Raw genomic sequence first — 20,815 nt, forward strand, 5'->3', positions numbered from 1 at the left:
CACTGCAGTTTTAAGGAGAAAATACTCAGCAATGGTGTTGACTTGTGAATTTGTTCATGTTTTTTCTTAAAGCATATTAAAAACAGCACATGTAAACAACATTAAAAGCTTGATTTTCACCACAGGGGGGACTTTAAGACATTTCTCCAGTCTTATGTCAGTCTTCTGCATTGTTAGAATTACCATTTTGCCATTTTCACTAATAATCAATTAGACCCCACTGTTCCCCAATGTTCTGTGCCTTAGGGTGTAAGTTAAATTAAATTGTGTGGGATCACAGTAGAAATGAACCAATATTACAGTTAATGTTCTCAATTCCGTGTCACGCCACCATGGAACCGCTGCTCAGATACACACAAAGGCCAGATTTGTTACGTAGATTCTACCAAGATTAACTCCGTATAAATGAATGCTCTTAGGTGAAGCAGTTGTACAACACCGCCACTTTGTGCAGAAAAAAGCTTTCCGTTTATACAGCAACAGGGTTCATTATTTTGCCCATCAAACCTGGGACATAAAAGCGCCATTGTACACCTTGATGTTTAAGGTTTTTAGTTCTATTTTAGGCAAAGCACAGTCAAAAGAAACCCTTTTTGCCATTTGAGTCCATTGTCAAGTGAATGTTAATGGGCTTGTAAGTGAGCTTGAGAATGGACAAGATAGAATAGCATTGTAATAGTCTGCTAGTTTGGAGGAGAAACCATGTGTCTGGTAAAGGGAGGATCATTAAAGCATCAGGGACTTTCCCTCCTCTTAAAGAAGCCAGAGGAATCGAGAGCAAGAATAAAGGAGTGGTGCTCATTACTCTCTACCCCATGGGTAGTATCCCGTTCCTCATCATTTGATGTGGAAATGAGGCTATGGTAAAAGACCACTGAGAAGCTGTTGTCACCAAAAGGACTTTTCACCAAAATGCTTGAGTCTTTGCTTGAGCCGTGAGCGTTATCCACACAGCCACGTCCTCCCTGCCCAACGGATCTGGCTTTCACTTGTGTTAAACACACACATACACACTCGTTTTAATTATTTGTTTTTGATAAACAGTTGACATTGGACTTGAAACCATAAAATTTGCCAGGGTTTTCATATTTGCAGGGCTGCTAATGGGCGATATTCCTTGTGAAAAATAAATACTTCGCCATACTTCAAAAAGAGTATTATTATAGAAATAAAACACTTTAAAAGAATATACTCTAGTGTGATTTAAATGTAATATTTTTGGAAACTTTGTGTGCTATTTGCAATTAAATGAAACTGCATTATAGTTTACATTTATATTAAATGCATTTAGTTGAACTTAAAGGGATACTCCACTTTTTTTGGAAATAGGCTCATTTTACAACTCCCCCAGAGTTAAACTGTTTTACCGTTTTTGAATCCATTCAGCCGATCTCCGGTTCTGGCGGTACCACTTTTAGCATAGCTTAGCATACATCATTGAAGTGGACAAGACCATTAGCATTTCTAAAAAAAAAAATGACCAAAGAGTTTCGATATTTTTCCTATTTAAAACTTGACTCTTCTGTAGTTACATCGTGCACTAAGACCGACGGAAAATGTAAAGTTGCGATTTTCTAGGCTGATATGGCTAGGAACTATACTCTCATTCCTGAGTAATAATCAAGAAACTTTACTGCCGTACCATGAGTGCAGCAGGCATAATGATATGACGCAGCGCCTGAAAATAGTTCCGTTGTGTTGACGGAAGGTATAGCCTATTTTCAGGCGCTGCGTCATATCATTACGCCTGCTGTATGCTAAAAGCTATGCTAAAAGTGGTACCGCCAGAACCGGAGATCGGCTGAATGGATTCAAAAACGGTAAAACTCAACAGTTTAACTCTGGGGGAGTTGGAAAATGAGCCTATTTCCAAAAAAAGTGGAGTATCCCTTTAAGAGTGCTTTTACTAAAGTAGGACTTAAGTACATCTTTCCTAAGTATAATTTCATAATTATATCTACTATTTGGTCAAAGTGTACTGCAGAATGTACCGACAAGCAACTAAAGTATACATCAATTAACTAAAACTTTTAAGCTATGTATTTAAATATGTTTGTTATTACACATTTATAGTGATGAATTTGCAATTTAGTACATTTAAAATGTATGAACTATAAATGTATATTGAATAACACATACAGTTAAAATTAAAATCTAGTACTTTACATGTGCTATGAAGTATGTTTTATGTTAGTCAACACATCAAAATAAGTGTACATCTTTGAAGCATGAAAAAGATTAAAACATAATGATTTAAATTTACTTTAACGTAAAACTTTTATAATATAAAATAATTATATACTTAAAGACATAATAATTAAAAAAAAATTAAGTTCCCCTGTAGTCAATCATTTTATCCCTTAAAACTCACCTTTGATCACCAAAATGACACATTTAAACGTTATTTTTTTCCTTGAAAAAAATCTTCATGGCTTAAAGGGATAGTTCACCCAAAAATGAAAATTAGCCCACGATTTACTTATCCTGAAGCCATCATAGGTGTATATGACATTCTTCCTTCAGACGAATACAATCAGAGATATATTAAAAAATGTCCTGGCTCTTCCAGCTTTATAATGGGATTGAATGGGCACTATTTTTAAGTCCATTCAAGTGCATCATATCCATCATAAAAGTGTCCCACACGGCTCCGGGGGGTTAATAAAGGCCTTCTGAAGCGAAGCGTTGGTGTAAGAAAAATATCTATATTTAAAACTTTATCGACTAAAATAACTAGCTTCCGGCAGACGGCCTACGCATCGATTTATAGCGAAAGAGTAACACTTGAACTTGACGCACAACGTAATGATGAACGCGGTTGCCCAGCTCTGTTTGTTTGAACCGCGAGAGGCATCAAAGCTCACGCTACTCCTACATCCTACGTCATACATCGTCAAGTGTTACTCATTTGGCGTAGGTCGACTTGCGTACGGCCGTCTGCCGGAAGCTAGTTATTGTAGTCGATAAAGTTTTAAATATGGACATTTTTCTTACAAGAACGCATCGCTTTGCTTCAGAAGGCCTTTATTAACCCCCTTGGAGCCGTTTGGGACACTTTTATGATGTTCACTCCCATTATAAAGCTTGGAAGTGCAAGGACAATATAACTCCGATTGTATTCGTCTGAAAGAAGAATGTCATATACACCTAGGATGGCTTCAGGGTGAGTAAATCATGGGCTAATTTTCATTTTTGGGTGAACTATCCCTTTAAAGCAGCTTGAATGTAACTCTACTCCCTTGCCTCATTTAGTATACGCGGTTCTATAAATATACAAATTAGCCCCGCCTCCACTCACTCACACCAGCTCAGAGATCCACTCATTGGCGATCACACGTTGACGTGATTGGTCAGATTGATGTCAGAAACATCAACGATTTCAAACCGCGTTTTTGAGACTGTCTTTGGTTCACTGCAGTTTTAAAAATAAAATACTCAGCAATGGTGTTGACTTATGAATTCGCACATGGTTTGTCTTAAAGCATATTAAAAACACTACAGACATAAACAACATTAAAAGCTTGATTTTTCACCAAAGGGGGACTTTAAGTGTGCTAAAAACAGTCATAAAAGTGTACTCTCTTTAAAATATTATATTATCTGAAAGTATAATTTTTTTATTTAAATTTTGAATAGGCTACATTACAAGTGCATATTCAATACATTTGCACTTGTTTTTCTCAAGGTATGCTTTTCTGGTGTTACATAGATAATTGTACAATGATTTACATTTGGTTAATATTGAAGGAGCAGAACATCTGGCCTACATTGGCCCCCAAAATTATTTAAACAATGCCTTACTTGTGCCACAAAATATATGCATTTCATTGGATTAGATATTAAAATACCAAACTAACGGACCAGTTGCATAATAGTAATTGAAAACTGACAAGAAAAGTATTTTTGCAGATGCCACTAAACTTTATATATATATATATATTAGGGCTGTCAAATGATTAATCACGATTAATCACATCCAAAATAATTTTTTTTTTTTACATAATATATGTGGGTGCACTGTGTATAATTATTTTGTATATATATAAATACACACACATGCATGTATATTTAAGAAAAAAATATTATTTATATATAAAATATTTATATTTATATATAATATAAATTATATATAAATCTATATACAGTATATACATGAAAATATTTCTTAAATATATACAAGCATGTGTGTGTATTTATATATATAAAATAATTATGCACAGTGCACCCACATATATTATGTAAAAAAAAACTTTTATTTTGGATGTGATTAATCACGATTAATCATTTGACAGCCCTAATATATATATATATATATATATATATTATTTTTTTTAAAGCAAATTTATTTATTTTAAAGTGTGGTTGTCTTTTTGGGGGCCATTATAAATATGGGATGAATTATATTCACTTAAGAAGGTCAAAACAGGAGTTTTTAAAATCTGATTTATTCTCACTCTGTGTGTTTTTTATTTTAAATTTTTAAATCTGTTATCACATTCTTTGGTGAGGAAAGAACTCGCAGTAGATTTATGCAGCAATCTGGATAATGTCACAGGAGTTAAAGACAAATTGCCTGATAGTGAGGAGGACATTCCTGCAAATTATACATATACTGTATATATATATATATATATATATATATATATATTTCTTCTTTCTTTCTAATATATATATATATATATATATATATATATATATATATATAAAAACACTGGTACACTGTCTAGCAACAACTTTTATGAATTATTGATCTACATTTTGCTTTTCATTTAAATACATATCCAAACTACCTTTTCAATTGGTTTTTATGGGTTATGTGTTATGACTTATTGTTGAATTCCTCTCAGTCATAACTTGATTTGAGAGAATTATCAAGTCAGTGAGATACCAGCCAACCTAAACCAGAAGTGAGATCATACGTTTTCACACTAAAACCAGAAAGAAGTAGGCTGGTATAATTTATGATGAGTCTGGGTAGGTTTTTATTATTGTGCTTTTCATGTCAAGTTAAATTACAAATTCTTTCTTTGCCTCATTTGTTTGGTTGACTGCTTCAAGCATTTTTCAAACCTGGACTTTTTCACCCACAGAAGGCCACTTATTTTGCTCCTCAACATTGCTACCCAGCTGGCACAATGAGAGATATTTGTGTAGCTTGAAGTGTTTGCGTTCACATAGTTCCATACAGCATGTTTTACACTTACTGTAAAACCAGCACACTGGGAAAAACTCACCAATAGGTAACATCTAGCTTGTCAAATAGCTTGCTTTACATTTTCTGTTCACTCTCATTAGGGTTAGAGTTAGAGCTAAACTCTGCTAGAGAGTGGCTTACCAAGAGCAAGACTGGACACCCTTGGTCTAATGTTATGGTTAAAAGTACTGCAAGACTCTTCACATCTCTATGACGTAATTCATATATGTAAACATATGCATCACCACCCTGTGTATGTTTATTTAAAATCCGATTGAGAAAATAGTTGGATTCAAGCATTTATTCCAGGGTCTAAAAGATCTCAATTGGATTGATTTAGGAGTTTACAAGGCTTTTCAGTCCAAATGAGCCATCAATCCGATCATAAACAGATTATTTTGGGGTGCATGTAAACGTAGCTATTGAGACATAATGGCAACAAACTCGAGCTTCAGCTTGTACCTGTGTTATGCTGGCATGAGAATGTTATGTAGTGTATCCAGGAATTGTCCAGTAGGATCAAGAAAATGTAGTTCTGAATGCAATTTGCACAGCGCCATTTGGATCATTATTTAATAAATTACTGTTGCCATCATCAAAAACAAAAAGTGCATACAGACATTTGTTTTAAATAAAAAAGAATTTACATTAAAAACAGTTCACACTCAAAATACTTCACAGTACTATTTCAGATCTTATAGAGCCTGGTTAAATTGAGACTTCATATATTTATAAACTATATTTATGAACTGAATCCTATATATTTGAGATGGAATTACTTGCTGAATTGAACATAATAAATTGAATGCTATACAGTATGTTTAGTGTTTTCAAAAACAAATTCGGAATTTAAACTGAGGGAGACTCTGAAAATTGTTGTTGCATTAATAAACAAAGTTTTATATATTCTGTCACACTTGAGCTTCTCAGACAAATAGGCGTCAGTTAATTATTATTTTTCAAATTGTAAAGACAAAAAATAGCAGGTTTTTACATTTGTTTTTTACAAATGTATAGCGTGTACCCTTGTAATGAGAGTAAACCCCTGGGAAAGGAAAAGTGCCTAATTAGTAACATTAGCGATACATGGTTTTTTATATGGATCTCTGTTTACAACGAAAGCTCATAAACAGCCGTCCCATGGTAGTTGTGTCAGTGGGCTTGTGAATAACGAGAAGAGAAACACTAGTCTAATAAAGCAGGAAACCCCCAGCTGGGGCATATGCTAATAGTTACCCCCCCTCCCTTAAAAGTAGTGAACTAGGTACATTGGCATCACACACTGGTTTCCCTGGAGCTCTTCGGTCTGGCTGGCGTCACCAAAGCCTGGCACAAGACACACATATGGAGACTGAACATGCAAACAGTGACTCTGATTGCTTTTTTCCCCTGACTTGGCAAGTTTACTAGCCTTGCCAGTTCAGAAAGAGGCAATTGGTTATTAAAGTGTCTCAAAATGAGGCAGGCTGGTCATATTTGCGGGACCCAATAGAAATATAAAATTTTGTTCTCTTGGCTTCATTTGCCATCTTCTAAAATTATATTTTCCATGGTCATCCTGCAGAACAATGATGAATAGTGTTTAATGACATTTGGCACATTTGTTTAGTGGATCTGAACTGTCCAATATCAGAGCTTTAATTAAATAAAGCATAAATTCATGCATCATGCATGTCATTTTAATGTAATTTCAATGTATTATCTGCCACTGAACTCCAAAGTTGCAGAATAAGCTATGATTACCACACTTTTCTTTATCTTAAAGGTGTACTAAATATTATTTTTCCACTTTCCACTTAAAAAAGTTCTTTAAAAAAATGCAATCTTACATCTTATCTGTGGCTTAGAAAACAGTGTCTGTTTAATTCTACGTGAGGCGAGTCACCCCTCATTGCCGCCATGTTGAGATCACATGACCACATGATCATATTATCTGACACTTTCATTTGCATAATATATTAATCATGAGTGACATATCGGCTTGTAAGTTTCTGTAATGCAACCAGCAATTAAAAAAACTTGCATCTATGACGCATCCGCACCTATAGGTGTCACTGTCATTGTCAGCGGGAGAAACATAAAAAAACAACGCCGATTCAACATGCTAAATCGGCCCATAAAACCAAGACAGTTTCTGACAAGAGCCAACAGTGTGAAACACACTAAAAAAAACTAAGACAAACGATATTCAAAAATGGCCCGACATTGCCCGATGGTCGACCGTCGGCTTGGTGTGTCCCGTCCTTAAAATGCTTACATTTCTTAAAATCATACACCCTTGTTTATCTCACTGTAATGAGCAAACTTTCCTCATAAAAAGTAGTAAGTACTTATTATAAAAACAATATACTTAACTTAAGTCTGAATTGAATGTAATGTTTTCGGACACTTCTGCATGTAATTTACAATTAACTGAAAATGTATTAGTTTAAATTAATATTAAATGCAATTAGTTGAACTATAAGGGGTGTTTTTGATCCACTTAATAGGCTAGGTAATTTTTGATTTAAAATTGATTTAAATTTTCACATTATATTATATAGACTATTATTATACAGCAGATTATTCCTTAGGCAAATGTTGTGCGCATACATTTTTACCTTCTTTACCACCATCTGGAAGACTCACACTTGCAAAAAAGCCTCCATTGTTTTCATCCTGATCTCCCTCGTGTGCCTATCTGCCCCCGCAGATCAGTGGAGTATGCTGGAGCTCACACTGCTGCTGATTATTAAGAAATATGGCCATGACCTCATTCTCACAACAGCTGATGACTCACACATCACTGAAACGGAGGATGAACATTGCATTCGGCCATTCTCCTTATTGGCATGACATACTGGCTTCAAGGTCTTGCTGTGATACAGCTGTCTTTCAATGCTATTTTCTTTTCAGATGAAAGTAAGACCTTTACAGCCATTTAAAGAAAGGGTTTGGTGTTTTACTTTCCAGTGCCAACTACTTCCTGCTTAAACAGGAAGTTGGGGTGGGTCATATCAATGCTTGTCCTTTTTTGAAATATTTAATATACTTTAGTTTATGTTGCAGCCTAAAAAAACTTCACCACAAAAAACAAAAACAAAAAAACATGATTTGACAATGTAAGTGATTAACCAAAGTTTGTCTAAAATAGATTATATAACAATAATAGAGCAGTGCAGAAAACTCATTCAAAATCACCTGCATGGCAAACTTTGGCAAATCCAGTTATTAGTTCTTCCTCACATGAGCTCATAATACAACCCGCTGCAGTCAATTCACAGTGAGGTCACTGGTAGGACATAGAGTGGGAGTGGGAGGAAGAGAATGATGCCAATAGCATTCTCACAGGTGCCGTCTTTGGTACAATAAAGTCCAGAAGGATGTGGTTTACTCTGTACCACCACACACCCTGCCTCAGTGCTGAGTAACTGGGAAAGCAAAGGCCTGATTGACGAGGCCAGCAGGATTTGTGTTTGGCTAAGCTAAATTAAGCACATGTGGCCATAATCTAACCTCTCTGCATCAGCATTTCACTACTTTATTGCATTGACAATCTACTTTATTGCATTGGGTTCCCTCTGATATGTCTGTCACTTCTGATCTGATCAGGGGTTTTGGTGAACTTGTTTCCACTGTTCTCATACAAAAGGTAAGCTGCTGAAACAACAATGAACTGTAAAATATGACCCCTAACATTCATGCACTTTCATGTCCATGAAACAGATGGGTAGAAATATTCAACGCTATCTCACGACCAATTCATACGAATTCGTACAAGTGAGTACGAGTTGGCTTTGTTTCGTGGGCAATGAAGGATACAATTAATGTATCCTTCTTTTCCTTCCCTACCCCAGAATTCATTGCGCTGCAGTGACAATGGGATTTTTTGAGAGAAATTGCCAGGATACACTTTTTTTTTTACATAGATACCATAGGGAAACACTTCCATAATATAGATATTTTCAATATTATCTTTTGGCAGCTGGCATATTAGGCTGCTGTCACTTTAAGACCTGACGCACGGATCCAATATACTGTTTTATATAGCCAATATACTTTGGGTGTGAGCACAAAATCTGTGGGAATGAGTAAAATTATGGTCAAAACGCGCAATCCCTCGCCTAAATTCAAGCCCAATCACCAACAATATTCATCAGGAGCAAATGAAATGAGTGAGTAAAGGGTTTGTGTGTAACTCGCTGTTGGAGAGATTAGAGCTGGTATTGCAGCTGGTATTGTCTATCCTGCAAAATAGTTTCAGATATTTCAGTATCGATATGTATTGAAAAATCTATATATTTGACAACACTATATTCCACTTAGTTTATTATTTCAGATGACTTTTTAAAAGACTACAACTGAAAAATGTATATTAATTTACCTGCCAAAGTGGCTAGTAGGAGTGACTGGGTTACACGCCGGGTTGGCGGGTGTTAATGTCAAGCCCTGTATATATATATATATATATATTTATATATATATATATAGTATATACTGTGTATATATATATATATATATACAGTATATATACAGTATATATATATATATATATACTCACCTAAAGGATTATTAGGAACACCATACTAATACTGTGTTTGACCCCCTTTCGCCTTCAGAACTGCCTTAATTCTAAAATTAAGTGAAATCCAGGCAGCAGTAATTGCAGATCAGGGAGCATTTAGAAATATAAACAGTGTGAGTTTGGCAACTATAGATCGAGTCCTTAAACGAAACCAGGTCAGAATGAAGCAGCTGTACAGAGTTCCATTTCAAAGAAACTCTGACATCGTAAAGGAGGCACGATTCCAGTATGTGCAGGTACAGATTTTTTTTTATTGTAATACCTTGTTTACCATAGTTACATGCGACTGTAATCATTTGCTCTATGAATTTGCTATTTTTCTTAGAGAATAATGGAGCTTGAAGCTGAAGGGGCACATCACAAATTCATTTTTGTGGATGAAGCCGGCTTCAACCTCTGTAAAGTGAGGAGACGCGGGAGGAACATCATTGGGCAGAGGGCCACTGTCACAGTGCCAGGTCAGAGGGGTGCCAATATCACCATGTGTGCTGCCATCTCCAATGATGGGGTCCTTTGCCACATACCAACTATTGGTCCATACAATACAGAACGCCTCATCACATTTCTTGATGCATTGAAAGAAATACTCATTCCACCCGAGGAGAGAGGGCTGTTGAGGCCTGGCATGACTCTGTATGTCATAATTTGGGACAATGTGGCTTTCCACCACTCTCGCCTTGTAAATGAATGGTTTGCAGCACAGCCTCGTATTATGATGCAATTTCTCCCTGCATACTCGCCTTTTTTGAACCCAATCGAGGAGTTCTTCTCTGCTTGGAGGTGGAAGGTCTATGATCACCGGCCATATGAGCAGATGCCCCTCCTGGAGGCAATGAATGCTGGTTGCCTGGCAATAGGTGCAGAGGACTGCCAGGGATGGATACGCCATGCAAGGAGGTATTTCCCTCGGTGCATTGCAAGGGAAAACATTCAATGCGATGTTGATGAGAACCTGTGGCATAATCGTCAAGAACGAATGGACTAAATGTGAAAGATAAAATATATATACAGTATATATCTTTTTTTTCTTTTTAAAGGTATTTCCACCCATAATTTGCCTTTGGTAGCTTTTTTTTTCTTTTTCAGTATCCATTTGAGTTTGTAAAGTATCATATTTCATATTGATGGCTGTATTTTGTATTTTGTTGTCCATTGTGTAATGATTAATTGAAAGAATAAACTAATTTGACCATAAGTTGTGGTGTTTGATGAGAATTTTTGCTTATGTTGCATGTTTTTAATGTTTTGTGAGTGTTAGAGCATTTTGCTAACAAAATGAGTCATTTTAGCCATTGAGCTTCAGTTTTATCCTGTGTGTTAACTGTTTTGAAAATGTGATGTCAGAGTGGGCAAATGTGTTTAAGCAATCGAGAAAAACAACTGTAATGAGAAATTGAACAGGTTTTCCTAATAATCCTTTAGGTGAGTGTGTATATATATATATATATATATATATAAAATGGTTGAAATGTTGACATATCTCACCAGTTATATCTTAGCGATTTTATATAGTTTATGCTCTTTATTATGTACATAAATGCACCAAGGTAAACATATTTAGACATTTTGTCTATGTTTTTGGCAGTTGAATAAAGTCTAGTACAATGTTACTGCTGCCTGTCAACGGGAGCTGTCACAGTTGCTAGGTGATAAGAACAGTCTATTGTACACTAGACCATACCATTTAACAATGCTCAGTCGACTTCGCAGCCTTCAAAGATGTGGCCTTTGAAGTCCGAGTCCTTCGAAGGACGCAGCCTCTGAATTGGGACGTAGCACTTGATTAGCTTGTTCAAGTGTGTTTGATTAGGGTTGGAGCTGAAATCTGCAGGAAAGTGGATCTGAGTTGAGAACCCCTGATATAAAGAGTCTACCTGTTGAAAATGTGTCTCAGAGAAAGTGTTCATTAGACATTGTGTGCTTGTGTTTTGACTGTAATGGCAAATAACATGAGTGTGAACTAGAGTAAAAGCACAGCAACATATTTAAAAAGGTCATGAGTATTGACAGCAGTGGCATCAATTTACAAATCTGCTGGAAATAACATGCTTCTGCAAACACGACCCACTTTACAGCTGCTTGCATTTCTCATGTTGAAAAAAAACCCTCCTTTAGTTTTGATCATTTTAACATTTTATTAATTATTTATATTTTACCATAAAAATTATGGCCCGGTTTCACAGACAGAGATTAGATTAAGCCTAAAAGTAAAAGACTAACTTAAGTCTCTGTACCTTCAAAATTAAAAAGTAACACAAATCTCTGTATTTTTTTTTTTTTTTATAAATGTTTTATTAACTACTGTAACATAAACTATTACAAGTCCTCAGTTATCCTCTGCATAAAATGATACAGTACACGATTTATCTTAACAAAATAAAATAAAATCTGAATGCACTGTAAACAAAAAAAAAAAATTCCATCTCTCGACAGAAAGGTTTTTGCAGGTTTTAATAAAATGTTATTTAATAATAGTAGTCATAATAAGCATATTTCCAGTATGCGCCTCAGGCTTGCCTAATATTGTCAACTCACTCATCAGACTCCTCTGTAATCCTCTGCAAACTTCGACTGTTGGTTGAACCGGTGTGGTGACAAATCTGGTCCTCCCCCAATAGAATCGATCCCATTGGCTCAAATTACATTTAATAGTTACTCTCTTTAGCGCCTGGTTACAATTCCTACAATCATGTTATGATAAGTGTTTTTGAACTATGTTATAATGACCATTTATGTCTGTTTTAGTTAGCTAATGCACTAGCATAGCATACAGATACTCGAATCAGCCTTATGGTTTAGATTATACATTACGCATTTGCACTTACCCTACATTCACAATCATCTTTAATGTAATTAGGGGTGAGCGGGACACAACTTAACGCGGGGCTAGTTGTAACACGCATGGTTTAAAACTTTCCACACATGCCACATGTCGAAACTTAGTGTATTTAGTTGCCATATCATCACTACTGTATATAGAGAAAAAAATGCGCCAAAATTAAACAATCTTTGGAAGAGATCACTGGACATTTATTTAACCATAGCAAAAGTAAATTTCTTAAGTTATTTTTTCATCTTTGTTTTTTGTGTTGATTTAAAATTAGACAAATCTGATATTATTTTAATCTTATATCTATCATTTAACTTTTGAGATGGTTTGTTAATGCTGATCTAACAAACAGAAGACACTAGCCGCATTTAAATCCCAGTTGCGCAGATGCGGCATGTTGTAACGTCCTGGTTGCATATGCAACCCACGAAGGACGAAGTCGACATCGACTGAATGGGAGACCACATCCTGCCCGAAGGGAGGTAACAAGTAGAGAATACACATATGGACTGGGCGGATGACCGGGAATTACAACATATGGAATGTCACTGGGAATGACTCCAGCCTATAACAGCGAGGAGGATCAACCGAACAGTGACAGCAGAGAGGGAAGACACGGGCTCGCCGGAGGGAGCCGTACCATGGAGGAATACACATATGGGATCGCCGTAGGGATCACAACATATTGGACCCAGCCTAACACAGGTTCCACCAGTGCATACGAGTGATAGGCCTGGCTTCGGACGTTCCGCCACGTCCGTTGCCGAAGGGTATGGAAGAACTCGACAGGGTTCGGCTAATAAGGGGAACTCAACTGGAGCAAGAATTGCGCACGTATCCAGTCCATAGGAGGGGAATGGCGCAGCAACCCGACACTACGAACCAGGCTTACAGTGAAACTGGCTTCATGTGAAGGGAGCCCATGGGAAGCAGCGGTTCGACACATAGGCTAGTTCTCTAGCGAACATGTTGGGTGTCGCCCAGTCCCCAACTCTATTTAACATCTGTTCAGCGAGGCCCTCTGTATCAACGCCTAGGAGGGAGCAATACCCTCACTTAGGAGAAGCTCACCACCCAGGTGGGCATGTGCATCTTGGGAAAACTTTCTCACCAAGATGAAGGCAACCACATGTAGTGGGCCAACCTCTGCTTGGAAACAGCCTTCCCTTCTGCTGGTCTCCGTTACACGAAAAGAGCTGGTCTAAGGTCCAGGCTTTGCATTCTGTCCACGTATAACAGCAATGGAGCGGATGAAACAGAGAAAAGCCAGGGCTGGGTCTGCCTCCTCCGGGGCAGCGCTTGCAGGCTCACCACCTGGTCCCGTAGGAGAGGTAGGAACCTTGGGCAATATCCAGGCCGGGGTCTCAGATTTTGTGAGAGGAAGCCGGCCGAACTCCAGGCACGATTCGCTGACCAAAATGTAAGCAAGTCCCTACCCTCTAGTAGAGACCAAGCAATCAGGAGAACTGTTTCTTTAAAAACAGGACTTTTAACTCACTGCTTGAAGAGGCTCAGGGGCGGTCTCTAAGTGCAATAGCACCAGAGATAATCCAAAGAGGGTGAATGGATTTATTCTCCTTGCTCCCCTCAGGAACCTGACGATCAAATGTGACCCGATCTGGCGAAATGAGTCGGAAGTCGCAACGTTCTATTTTAAGATATGAGCCGATTATGTGGAAAAACAATGAAATAATAGATTTTTTTTTTTTTTTTAATTTCAAAGAACAGACATTCAAAAATAATCTCCCAAAGTTTCGTAGTCCAGATAATTGAGTAAAGGTATTTAAATTACTATTAAAGTTTACAAAGTTTTACTAAATTCGCTGGAAATGAACATTGCTTTTCTCAACTCCTCTCGTCACCTCTGAGCATTTCCCGGGTATCCCCTGAAACGTCACTATCTCTGCTCTTTAAATGGTGTTACACGTTGTATAGAACCAATCAAAAAGCTTAGAAATGTACACAAATGCTGATCATTTGTCGATGGGAAGCCGTTTCGACTGACCGGCACGCGATTGGTCCAGTCACCCTCCTGTCAGACTCGCAGCGAGCGCTCTGTGTAATAAACAAGCTAGCAGATCTCCTCAGAAAGATTAAATATTATTAATTTGAGAAATGTCGCTGTCAAAAGCGAGCAAAGTTGCCAAAGCGTCATCAAGCCCCCTGGCCATTGCACACCGAGTCCGCGTTTTTTTTCGTATGCGTTTTTTCGTATTAATTCGGTGGCTCCGAATTGTCAAAACACCATTCAAACTGCTTGCTACGGATGCGAAAAACTTACGATTGTTTTTATATAACGGATGAAAGTTTCGTAGTGTGCAAGCGTGATTGACATAACGTGATTGACATAACGTGATTGACAAATGTGAATGAGTGTAGCTATTTATCTGCAAGGAGAATCCATTAATGTGTTTGATTAACCCAATATTTGTTGGTATCTCCGTTATGAATTTGTTACGCTGTTATTGTCAACTAGCCTACACTAAGATAAGATTGCATAGACTAGCATTATTTGATCTGTTTCCTTGTCTCTCTGCCTCTCACTTTCTCTCTCTCTCTCTCTCTCTCTCTCTCTCTCTCTCTCTCTCTCTCTCTCTCTCTCTCTCTCTCTCTCTCTCTCTCTCTCTCTCTCTCTCTCTCTCTCTCTCTCTCTCTCTCTCTCTCTCTCACACACACACACACACAGACACACACACACACACACACACACACACACACACACACCCTCTCTCTCAAGCAATGTAGCACCTCTGTTCAATCTTTCTGATTTTAGTACATTTTTGTAAAAGGTAGGCCTACTGTTAAATTATTTATTCAAATAAAAACTTTAAAATAATTTGAGCTTCAGCCTGGTTTAATAGCATTTATATATTAATGTCTTTGGTCAAATTAAGCTGTAAAATAAATAGTTTATCCCTTTAAATGTAATGGATTTTGAAAGATATCAACAAAAAACGGGCAAAAAACTTTAAAAGCGATTTTCTCAGGTTTTCGATTGGAAAAAGAGGGCAGACGACCATAATTCAAATGTGTATATCTTTACAACCATTCAAGGTATGACTTTGACTAGGATATCAATTGAAAGCTTAAGGTCTCCTCTTTCCATTAATACCAAAATCTCAATTTTTAAATTTGGGTCACTGTGACTCATTTTGCTGGATCAGGTCACAAATCGTGCTTCCCAAGGATTTGCACCCATTTACTGCATCATGATGTGCGTCAATACAGAGTTAACAACATTTTGAGGGTGGAAGAGAAAGCCTCAATCCAACCCATCTAGCAGGAGGAAAACACTGAAGTGATCGAAAACCTACGGGATCTCCTCACAGAGAGAAGATTCTTTCAACGAATAGGTTCCACTTCTAAGGTGGGGCAAGCCTCATTTTGAGGGTGCTCAAAAGAAGTGAGGTTCTCAACGGCAAAACCTTGCGGTAGTAACCAGAACGTCCACGTCCCATTCAGATTCACAACAGATGTAACTGTGCAGCCACGAAGTGGTCCCAAACAGCTGGACCGCCTGGGGAAGGAGTCTCCACTCTCCCTGGGCCACAGGCTGTCGTGAGGCTCGTCAGCGGCACGATTGAACAGGCCAGAAGTAATAAGTGGAATGAAGTGACCTCAGAAGCTTCTGACTCCGAGGAGGAGGTGGCGGGCGAGTTGTGATATGCGAGGCAAGCGTAGCGCAACGGTTGCAATGTTGTCTTTTCAGACCAGTACAAATTCGCTGAGTAGCGGTGTCTCAAAGCGAGATGAACTGCAAGCAACTTGAGGCAATGGATGCCAATGCAGTCGGAGGGCCGCCCAGACCTCAGTTACTGCATGCCCTTTGTACGTGGCCCCTCAGCCGGTATTGATGGACACTCATTCTAATGGACCGTTGGCCCGGACTGAGGGTTTGGTGGCAGGCCAGGGTGCTTTCACACGGAGCATGCCGCTCTGCCACGGCCACCTCGGGACTCGGCCGTAAAATCAGTGCTGAAGCGATCTTCATATGGAGAAAGCCAAGCATCTGCGTCTACCATATGTCCCAGGATCCTCTGAAGAGTTGCAGTGGGACCCTTTCTCACTTCTATACAGCACTAACCATTCACACACTCTTTTTAAGAGATGCGGTGGATTGAATCCATCTCCAAACTGGAAAAGAGATCCTCAGTCCATGGATGAGTTTACTCTTTCCCAGTTGACCTGAGGACCCAACTGGCTATGAGCACTTGAAGGGTAGGACTTTGTACTGATACTTCATACCTTTCAAATGCATGAACACATGATGGCCTGTGGTGCGGAAGGATAGAGATCTGAAGTACATGTCTCTCAGCTCGAACGCTGCAGACCAATCTTGGGGACGGAGCATTTGGAAACGCATCTCTGAGTAACAAATTGAACGGAGGCTTTCGAAAAAGGGCCCGTCCCAATTAACACAGGACCAAGATTGTCGTGACCCACCTCTATAAGGTACAATGAAGTACGGGCTTATAGAAGCCGGCCTTCATATTGGCTGGAGGGAGCGGCTGCATCGCGTCCTTCGCCAGTAGACTGCGATGTGGAGACACAAGACAGGAGCACTGCTCAACACTTAGTTGTGACTAAAGTCACTATTTTTAGGAGCATATTTGCTCACCACCTAGGTGTGATGAATATCACTGAGCTTGGGCGTAAGCCGAGCGAAAAGGAATCGCAAGCCGAGTCTGATGGTATAGTTTGGGGCCATCTGGACCGGTTGGGAATCATTTTTGGCTTCCACGAACTGGGCCAGGGGCTAGGGGACCACAGACGTACCCGAGGTAGGGCAGCGAGGTGGAGGACAGGGACCTGGCTCAGAAGGCCCGAAGGTGGCCCGAAGCAGGGTCTGAGTGTGGTGCACAACATTTACTTGTCCACTGGAGGGATAGCCTCGCAATCCCTTCACCGCTCCTCCATCAAGGGTAGTGAGGGGGAAAAACTTTTCAGGCAGTTTCTGGCAGAGAAAGGTGCAGTCCACAACCTGGTAAGCTCTCTATGCACTTCGGGAAAGAAAGACACTGGGGCGACGAGCTGAAAACCAGCGGGGCCCGCCCCAAGATACCAATCCTCCAACCAAGACTGAGCGGGACACGGTGGAGGATTCAACTCGAGCCCGGCATCCTCGGTGGCCCGTTTCAGCATAGTTCGGGACACTCCCAGAGGGAGATAATGCAGCCGAGTCGTCATTAAGCCAGCAGCCATATCACCCTGTAGCCCAAGACTGGTTGCCCACTGAAGCTAAGCAGGGCTGAGCCTGGTTAGTACCTGGATGGGAGACCTCCTGAGAAAACCAGGTTGCTGCTGGAAGAGGTGTTAGTGAGGCCAGCAGGGGGCGCTCACCCTGTGGTCTGTGTGGGTCCTAACGCCCCAGTATAGTGACGGGGACACTATACTGTCAAAGAGCACCGTCCTTCGGATGAGACGTTAAACCGAGGTCCTGACTCTCTGTGGTCACAAAAAATCCCAGGATGTCTTTTGAAAGAGTTTGGCATTTGGCATCCTGGCCAAATTTGCCCAGTGGCCTCTGTCCATCATGGCCTCCTAATCATCCCCATATATATATACCAATTGGCTTCATCACTGTCTCCTCTCCACCAGTAAGCTGGTGTGTGGTGGGCGTTCTGGCGCAATATGGCTGCCGTCGCATCATCCAGGTGGATGCTGCACATTGGTGGTGGTTGAGGAGATTCCCCCTTCTGTAAAGCGCTTTGAGTGGCGAGAAAAGCGCTATATAAATGTAATGAATTATTATTATTATTATTATCTCCAGAGGCCAGCTTACCCTCCGATGCTGCAATCGACATCTTATCCTCTGGGGGAACCCCAATTGAAATGGCTGATCGGTCCATTACAGAGGGACCAGCACGTTCAACAGGAATTCCATTGGCTGCGGTGTGATGGAGGAGTGAGGAACCCACCGGGAATGGTTACCGGGTGAGACATCCATCACTATCCTCCGATCACCCATCCCACGCGGCACCCGGGGGTGGGGCATGGTAATGGGGACTCCAGCTTCGTGGACAAAGGCGAGTCTCGATCTCAACACCGCGACAGTCATATTCCTGCAATGGGAACATGAACCGTCCACAAAAGCTGCTTCAGCGTGCTGTAAGCCCAAACACGTGATGCAACAATTGTGACCGTCAGAGAGGAACAGGGAACGACCGCATCCAGAAAAGCACAGGTGGAATGACATCTTGAAAAAGACGCAAACGCACCCGTGTTGCTCTTTTAGGAAATAGGACCCATCACCAGTGCCGGAGCACACAGGGGAATGACCGCGGCAACACTGAACAGTGAACTGAAACAGTGAAGCACTCACTTTTCCGCCCTCTAACCAGCCGTAAACACACACAAACATTTAGAAATTTGTTGCTCTTAAAACAGTAGTTGAGAGCTCAAAGCTCGCGATCACCGCTGCACTCGTGCTGTAGAAACCACCAGCACTGGGAGAGTCTTCCAGAAGAACACCGACACACTCGCTCGTTGTAAACATCAGCACTCCTCAGAGACATCAAACGATCGGCTCCGAAGCGAAAGGCAACTAGAGCGTGCATCCACTTCCGTATTTATAACCACACCGCAGGGGTGGAGTGTGTGATGCAAATCAAGCACGCCAATTCCATTGGCTCGTTCAATAGTACTCGAAGCTGACTGGCTCCCTGGCGGGATCCCATTCAGTCGAATTCGACTACGTCTGACGTTCTCGACTGAAAGGGAACACTGTTACAATGTGCCCCTATTAGAACCATGCTATTCTATTCTATACTTTTATGAATTCTAGTGAGAAACCATGAGAAAAAGGTGAATAAAGACTGAGAGTCAATGTTCAGAAATGATTAATTATTATTGTTTTGAACTATGCTGTATAGCTGTGTTTTGTGCTGTGTTTGTTGTTAAACTCAAAAATGTGTTTATTTTTAATGATTAACCCTCTGGGGACCAGGGTGTTTTTGGGGCCCTTGGGATGTTTTGACATGCACTGACATTTGTGCTTTTTTCAGTTATTTATAAACATGTTAATGGCAAAGGTGTAAATTCACTCTATATAGCACAAACGGGGCTACCATGATATGTGAGCAACATGTATGTACATTAGGGTGCATCAAATTTAAATGGGAAATTTTAATTTCAAAATGTCAATTTGGCTGGCATTGCATTTTGTTCCAATTAACATAAAAATGACTTTTGCAAAGTTTTAAGGAATTCAATTGAGATTTAGGGGTGCCACCTAACACATGAACTTTGGCGAAATTTCAATTTTTAGTCTAATTGCCAAAAGGTTGACCTGGGAATGTTGAGTACTGTGAACTTTTAAACAGTAACATATTCTATAGGGTTATAAAAGTAAAAGTTGTTTGTCCTATAGACAAAATGAATGGAGGTCAATGGGACATGTTCACGTGGCCTTACCCTGAATTTTGTGCAGCATGGATGGATGTCGGATGGATGTCTAGTGGCTAACTCACTGGCAACTAACAGGGCCTAATGGTAAGAGCTGACACTAACTAAATTTTAAACTTAATTGCTCAGTCTGTGCCAGAGTCTGCTCCACTGAGCAACATCACCAGGGACAAAGAGAGAGGAAATGGAACCTGAACTCTGAACCTAACCAGTGCGTCTCCCCCAGAAATGTCTCCCCACCCGCCACCCAAAAGTAACCGTCCTATTCAGGGATTGGCTAGGGATTGGTTTGCGTTTGCAGTGGCGAAGGTTTGGCTGTATGTTGCGGTCATGTTCAACTGCCTGCAGCACATTCTTTCCTTCACATTCTGCTCCTTCCTTGACACTGCGACGAAGTCGGATGTGAGCTTGACGCCACGATCGGGACACAGTCATTGACCACGTTCATTGCACGTACATTGATCTCACTGTGAAAACCTGGTTCAGGAGGACCTCACCAATGTGGTGCCGGCACCCAGACCAAAGCAGTGGTCGACCCAGTGAGAGCTGTATGGCAATGCAGGCTGCTGTGAGATGGCCGGTGTTTGACGCAGTGGTGTCAAATGCCATGTTGTGTCAACCGGGCAATGATCATTCCACATGCCTCATTGGTCTGCTTCTTATACGCTGGGACACCAAGCAGTTTCAGCCGCTCTGTATCTCCAACCACTACTGTAAAACGCACCTCCAACTGGCGCACATTGCTGAGCATCTGTGTTAACTTACTGTCCCAGTGTAGGGTGCACAATGGAGGTGGTGTCCACTGCTTGTGCTGTTCCTCACT

General features: G+C 40.0%; 1 pseudogene; it reads left to right on the forward strand.

The window, feature by feature from the left end:
- The first annotated feature begins 17,778 nt into the window (after positions 1-17,778).
- On the forward strand, positions 17,779-17,895 carry LOC130099704 (5S ribosomal RNA; annotated as a pseudogene).
- The last annotated feature ends 2,920 nt before the right edge of the window (positions 17,896-20,815 follow it).

Source organism: Rhinichthys klamathensis, unplaced genomic scaffold (assembly GCF_029890125.1).
Source record: "Rhinichthys klamathensis goyatoka isolate OS25496 unplaced genomic scaffold, OSU_Roscu_1.1 h1tg000234l_1, whole genome shotgun sequence".
Classification (NCBI taxonomy): domain Eukaryota; kingdom Metazoa; phylum Chordata; class Actinopteri; order Cypriniformes; family Leuciscidae; genus Rhinichthys; species Rhinichthys klamathensis.